We start from the raw sequence: 7,062 nt of genomic DNA on the forward strand, positions 1-7,062 counted from the left end.
TATCTTATTGCTTCGGGCACACATTCCTTTTCTAAGCTGCCGTCATACAATTGAATTGAATGTGATTAGCTGCCGCAGATATTTGATTCCATTTTATTTCGGCCACAGATCCCAACCAACCTGAACAATGGCAATTGAAAGTCACAAAACAGATCAGGGCCTGATGCCAATTTGGATGCAGCCCTTTGTAAATCTAGACTGCAGGGCAAATCAAGTGTCCAGATGTTAAGATAATAGCAGCGGCAAGGCCTTGCCTCCGGTGCTCACAATGCCAGCATCCATTAAGACGACTAAGTAAGACACTGCTGGAAAAATGTTGTTCCCTTGGAACAATACGATTCCAGGTTTCCTTGCAGAACGAATCATTCATTTATTTCTTTCCCACAAGAACAGTTTCCCTCCCCCATTGGCACTATGCCATACCATTATCTCATTACATATTGTTGGCATCCGCCTGTCTCAAGAGACAATGAAGGGCACCACCGGGGGAGAAGCAAAACCTCTGGAGAGTCACGAAATTAAAAGATACCTGCTTCTTCAGAGAAAAGCAATGACAAACCTAGACAGCATCTTAAAAAGCAGAGAAATCACCTTGCCAACAAAGGTCCATATAGTAAAAGCTATGGTTTTCCCAGTAGTGATGTATGGAAGTGAGAGCTGGGCCATAAAGAAGGCTGATCGACGAAGAATTGATGCTTTTGAATTATGGTGCTGGAGGAGACTCTTGAGAGTCCCATAGACTGCAAGAAGATCAAACCTCTCCATTCTGAAGGAAATCAGCCCTGAGTGCTCACTGGAAGGACAGATCGTGAAGCTGAGGCTCCAATACTTTGGCCACCTCATGAGAAGAGAAGACTCCCTGGAAAAGACCCTGATGTTGGGAAAGATGGAGGGCACAAGGAGAAGGGGACAGCAGAGGACGAGATGGTTGGATAGTGTTCTCGAAGCTACCAGCATGAGTTTGACCAAACTGCGGGAGGCAGTGGAAGACAGGAGTGCCTAGCGTGCTCTGGTCCATGGGGTCACGAAGAGTCAGACACGACTAAATGACTAAACAACCACCACCACCACCACAACAACAACAACTGTTGTTTTGATGCATTAGCAGCACTGAAGCGACTTCTCTGGGATGCAAGCCTGGGCAGTGTGTATGGAGGTTCTGGGCTGTCCAGCCGACAAGATCCCCCTCTCGGCTTTACTGATGTGGTTCAAAGGAAAACCGAGTGATACATTTGGCACCAGCTTGGCTGCAGGACTTGCTGGAAGGAGACATACCAAGTGCCATCCAGCCATCTTGGGGACTCCACTTTGGATCTGTGAGCTGTTTCTTCTCCCAAAGATATCCTGCAAGGCAGAGAAGGTTTAGGGTCAGAATTTTTCTTCTTCTAGATAAGCTACCTTCCCAAGTTGAGGAGCCCCACCTGCCCCTCACTTCCCTCTACAACACGTGCAAAAACTGCCTTCTTGACCATTGGACCCACTATTGGTCTCCTCTGCTTAATCCGTCAGAGCCTTTCTTCGCATGCAGGGGAAGTCCCAAGGGATTGAGACATATCGGATACCCTCACCTGGTTTAGCTGGCCAATCAAAGGCATTTCCTGGGGTGTGGCCGCTGTCTCATGCTGACAGCTTCTAGCAGCTACAGGTGGGAGCAGAGTGCAGAATAAGGACCAAAGGCAGGCAAGCTACCCTAGAAGAAGCAAAATGTGTCCCCCACCAGGTTCTAATCGCCCATACACCCCTTCATTACATACACAAATATAAATATCGCCCTTCCTCTAAGGAATTTGGAGAAGTGTCCATAGTTCTTCTCAGCATTTTAAGCTCACAGATACAGAAAGTGGCTGACCCAAGGTCACCCAGTGAGCTTTGTTGCTGTGGGGGGATTTGAACTCAGGTCTCCCCAGCCCTAATCCAACATTTTAACCACTACACCACAGTGGACTCAAGTGCTAAAGGCAGCAGATTTGTCATCCCTGTCCCATTCTGTTTGGTTATTACTTCACAGATTGGCTTCTGCCATGGCCCCAACCTGGGAAGGGTCCTTCCACAACAGTAGGCTTGAGAAGGAAGAGATGGCTCTACTCCTTGATGCTTCCCATGTGAATCAGCTGGCACCCCTAAGAGTTCCAGCAACCAGATTCCAACAAGTAGATCACACACCCACCTTGGAGGATCAGAAAAAGGCTGGAGGAGTTTTAGCCAAATAAGCCCATGAAACTTAAAACTATGCTGCCTAGAAGAAGCCAACAGCTGGGGCAGGGCGGGCACCAGCCCTTTAAATAGCCAGGTGGGTCTTTTGCTTTGACCACCTAGCCTGGAGGATAAAACTTATTGCAAGTTACTCCCAAGATCCACTTGAGATGAAAGCTTGCTTTTCTGCCTCACCTACTTGGTTGCTGACTGTGGTCCTGAATCAGCACCTAGGTTCTTGTACGAGGGCCTGGCCTTTGTATCTGCTGCAGAACCCTGGGCCTACCTTGCTTTCCTTGGTGGTGGATATCAGCATGGATCAGGACACTTCCAGTGTGGGAAGTTTCTGAAATTAATTCTGGAATTGGTGTGTGTTTTGCAGCTTTCGGTACCTTTCTTCTAGTCACATACTTCTCTCTCTCTCCTCTCTCTTCTCCCTCTTTTTTCCTCTCTTCTTTGTGTGTGATGCTGGCAATTTGGAAAGGAACTAGGGAAACAGACGATTATTATCCTAGTCACCTTTTCTGGAGAGTTTAAACTCAACAGGCCTGTTACAGCTCCAACTAAACACTAGAGGGCAATGCTCTCACATTACGAAAGGAATATTTATAAATGTCGAGTTACGCTCTTGTTGCTGTAACAGTAAGTGCCACATGTACACACACATGTGCATATGTTAGTGTGATCTAAACCAGAGGTGGAGAACTTCTAGCTACAGGCATGACTAGGGCTAGCAACAAGGCCATTTCCCCCAAACCCATGCTCACCAACCCCACATCCGATGCCCGTTTATCAAAGCTACTCCATGGCGGCTGGGCCACTCCTCTGTCTCGCTCTCGGGCTGAAAAATGGTCCCCCACCCCTGTTCTAAACAGACAGTATGATTGTGCTTTATATAGTTAATAAGAGTCCTGTGCTTGGAGAAGTGCAAGTAAAGGGAGCTCAGGAAGGGAAGGGTTTAGTGATACAACACTTGCTTTGCACACACAGGGTCCCGGGTTCAATCCACAGCATCTTCAGGTAGGGCTGGGAATGGCCCCTGCTTGAAATGCAAAACAGCTACTCCCAGTCAGTGTAGACAATAGAGGGATCAATGGTCTGACATCTCCCTATGTTCCTGCGTTCAAGTTTGAGTGAAGCATAAGAATCACCACCATACCGGATTAGACCAAAGGTCTGTCTGGTCCAGAACTTTGTCTCCAGTGGCACCAAAGTCATGTCTTCCAGGATATCCTCAGGTGTATTATATGCCTCTAGGGAAAAAGTTTATAATGCATTGGAGTAGAAGGTGGAAGTTCTGTCCTTAGATAATAGAGAGAACACCTCGGCATAAGTGATATTTCTTCTTCTTTGGTGATTGCTCGTGGCCGATCAAGATTGTTTCCCATGAACACAGTCTTAACAGTGTATCTGTAAGTGGAGGCCAATTCTGGATCCACACGTCCTTCCACAGTGGGGACATAGGTTTGTGGGTGGGAAGTATCTATTCCCCTTGGGGAATAGATATATCACTTACACAGTGAATAGATATATCACTATGTAAGTGATATTCTATTTCCCAAGGGAGTCTGTAGGTCAGGGGAAAATGACCAGGCAGTCTAAAGTCTTATACATATGCATATTTTTTAATAAAAAGTGGTTATGCTAGTTGCCATCACAATTTGCTGCAGCAATGAATTCCAAAGTTATGCATTGCATGCTGGTAGTTCGCCACCTATGCTCTAAATCTTTTCCAGCTGGTGTTCTCACTAGGCAGTCTCATTCAATATGGAGCAAGGGAGCAATAATAATGATGTCTCTCCCTGATTTCCATGTGTGGATCTTGCCCGTATGTAAGGAGCTGTTTCCATGCAATTCAGAGCCCTGCCCCGGAAAGCACAAAGGGGAGAGAAGGTAAAGTCTGGGCTTTGGGGGCTGTGGGTCACAGTGGCCCTGTACAGGTCATTTTCTGTAGTAGCCCCTGAGTTGTGGAGTTCCCTACCCACAGAGGTGTGTCTGGCGTTTTCAGTTTCTGTTGTGTGTTGAAGGCACACTTCCTTACCCTGGTGTTTTACCTTAGGTATAGGTGTGTGTATGTGTGTATCCTAGAAATAGAATCATAGAGTTGGAAGGGATCCGGATTATCTAGTCCAGGCACCCCCAAATTTGGCCCTCCAGATGTTTTGGGACTCCAACTTCCATCATCCCTAGCTAACAGGACCAGTGGTCAGGGATGATGGGAACTGTAGTCCCAAATCATCTGGAGGGCTGAGTTTGGGGGTGCCTGATCTAGTCCAACCCCCAGCAACTGTCTCATACAGGGATTGAACCTGCAACCTTGGTGTTATCATGTTCTAACCAACCGAGATGATAGATAGATAGATGATAGACAGATGATAGATAGATACATAGATAGATAAAAAGATAGATAAATAGATAGATAGATAGATAGATAGATAGATAGATAGATTCTGTTTCTATATTGTTGTAACCTGCCCTGGCTCTGATGATGGGTGGCTTAGATGTAATAGTGATAATACTAATGATTCCTGCTTTGGTTTACGTTCCTTTGCTGCACTTTTCATGGTTACAGCCTCCCAAGGACTCTTCTGCGTGATAATACAATTCAAATATTTCCCCGTTTCAAAAACAAGATGTAGAGTCCTTGCCATAGATAACACACGGTAACGCAAGCATAAAAAGGCCCTGGGTGTGATTTCCCCAGAATATAAACAGCAGCTAGCCGACTGACTGCAGATTAGTAAAATCTTTCATATCCTGCGCAATTTTCGCTCCGCTTTTAATAAATAAAAAAATAAATAAAAACAGTGCCTTGTAATAATCTTAGGAGAACCGCTGCTTCCCCCACTCCACAAATCCCCTCAGGATGTCAGTTGAACAGTTAATAAATATAGCAGCACTGATAAGAATTCCCTAAGGCTAAATACCTCTATTTCTAAAATTAATTGGTTGGTTGAAACAGCAGTGAAATTACTGCATTCAGAAAATATGGTCTCATTTGGAATTTATGTGGGAATGCTTTGGGAAGAGGGGAGCCCACAAATCTTTCTTTAAGCCTCATTTTCTTAAAGTCCTTCCATCCACTGGGGGTGCTGATAGGACATGATATATATGTAACCCAACCACAATCTGTATGTTAATTCATTTCAGGTTAAGGTTATTTGGAATGGTATTAAACAGGGTTCCTCCCGCCGACCCGAAATGAATAAATAAGCATTCCGGCACCTTTATTCCATTGTAATGTGCAGCACAATCCCTGGTGTTTATTTTCACCTTCATTATCTGAAACTGCGCTATCTCAATTCCATATGACCTACCTTTTTGCCCTTTTGAGTTTAGCAGAATGCTTATGCAGTCCCCAGCTTGCAATGTATGGACAGCTTTATTGAATGTTCCGTGTATTAATTTGTATAGTACGCATACACTAATGACAACCATAGGCTGCTTCATAAATAACAGGAGGACCCCAGCCAATTGCTACTCCTCCAGTATAAAGCACACATCTGTTACATGACTCTGTCCCTAAACCTGAACACTTGCCCTTTCTCATGCTGAAGAAATGTCCCTGTTGGATGTCTACCCTACAGGCTTACAATGATCTAATAGTCGTTCTCTTTTTCCCTGGGAGCCCAGTAAGGATCCTTGTCTGGGCAGGTAAGGGAAAGGAATGATCTTTAACAGAACTCACAGTGCCTCTTCAAATTGCAGTTTCTCAAGATTCTTTGGGGGAAGAATCCATGACAGCAAAGCAGTATAAAACTGATATTAGGCAGATATGGCCTTAGAAACATGCCTAGGGACAGATGGAAGTCTTTCACAAGCACAGCTTTGCCAGCTGCTCCAGCTGGTGGAGCTGCACTGGGGCCCCTAAAAAAAAATAAGCCCAGTTGCTCACAACTGGGAGCCAGGGGAGCTTCTTCGGTCTAGGATTCCCATGGCACCCAATGTCAACTACACGTTCAGCATGCACCTCCAGCTGCTCCACCTGGTGAGGAACAGCCACATTCCAAAGACTGACTTTGAAAGTTACAAAGGCAAGGGAAGCTGGCCGCATTATCATTCAGCTCCATTCTCCCCACACAATATTCACGCCAACATTTCCTTGACAACTTCCACACCTCCAGCAAGAAATCTGAGCGGTATTAATTGTATTTATTCTACTTGCGTCCTCTTGCACCACAAGCTAAACTGTGTAGTTAGGAAAACAGATTGCTTACTGTTAGCCATTTCGGGGGAGATTTTTTTCTGTCTGCTTCCATGTTCTGAGATAGCGAGATGGATAGTGTTGCAAGCATTTTCCTCCATAAAAGTGTTTAATAATGACAGATTAGATTGGTCTCTTTAACAGATTAGACAGCACCCCCCACCTCATCAAGCCTTTGATGAAATACAGGAGAAAGCTTGAGACAAGGTGGGTTGTGTGTGGTTTTTTTAAAGGCCCTTAGTGAAAGGTTACACTCCTTATCTTCTGTAGATTAGCACCCTGTGTTCGCAAACAGCTTCCCGAAAGTTTAATGAGCCTCTCTTATCGAGAATAGTTGCTCTTCAGGAACTTCAAAGGCAATGCACACCTACTTCATTTTAATGAGTCAAAATGTATTGTGTTGCCCATTTTGATAATGTGGCACAGTTGAGTGTTTTTCTTATCACAATACACTTGTATACAATCTCACTCTCTCACTCTCTTTAACCATGATGTGGCTTTCAAATACAACCCCTGCAATGGCATTAAATCCAACAGTTTAATGACTTGTTTTGACGGCTTCCCAGCCAAGCCATTAAGAAGAGAGATACTGTAAACAGCCTGAGGATTCTGGAGCAGAATGGAACATTGGTGGTTTTTTAGGGTTTCATAACTGCAACACAAAT

At 44.9% G+C, this 7,062-nt stretch overlaps 1 long non-coding RNA gene across 1 annotated transcript; it reads right to left on the reverse strand.

Annotated features, from left to right (window-relative positions):
* Nucleotides 1-1,320: 1,320 nt before the first annotated feature.
* Nucleotides 1,321-6,480, reverse strand: LOC308471725. The gene is made up of 3 exons (XR_013983124.1): nucleotides 6,411-6,480; nucleotides 3,353-3,446; nucleotides 1,321-1,344 (listed from the first exon to the last, which is right to left on the reverse strand). It is a non-coding gene; the product is annotated as an uncharacterized lncRNA (long non-coding RNA).
* Between the last annotated feature and the right edge of the window lie 582 nt (nucleotides 6,481-7,062).

Source organism: Podarcis pityusensis, assembly GCF_964106645.2.
Source record: "Podarcis pityusensis genome assembly, chromosome: 2".
In the NCBI taxonomy this organism is placed as follows: domain Eukaryota; kingdom Metazoa; phylum Chordata; class Lepidosauria; order Squamata; family Lacertidae; genus Podarcis; species Podarcis pityusensis.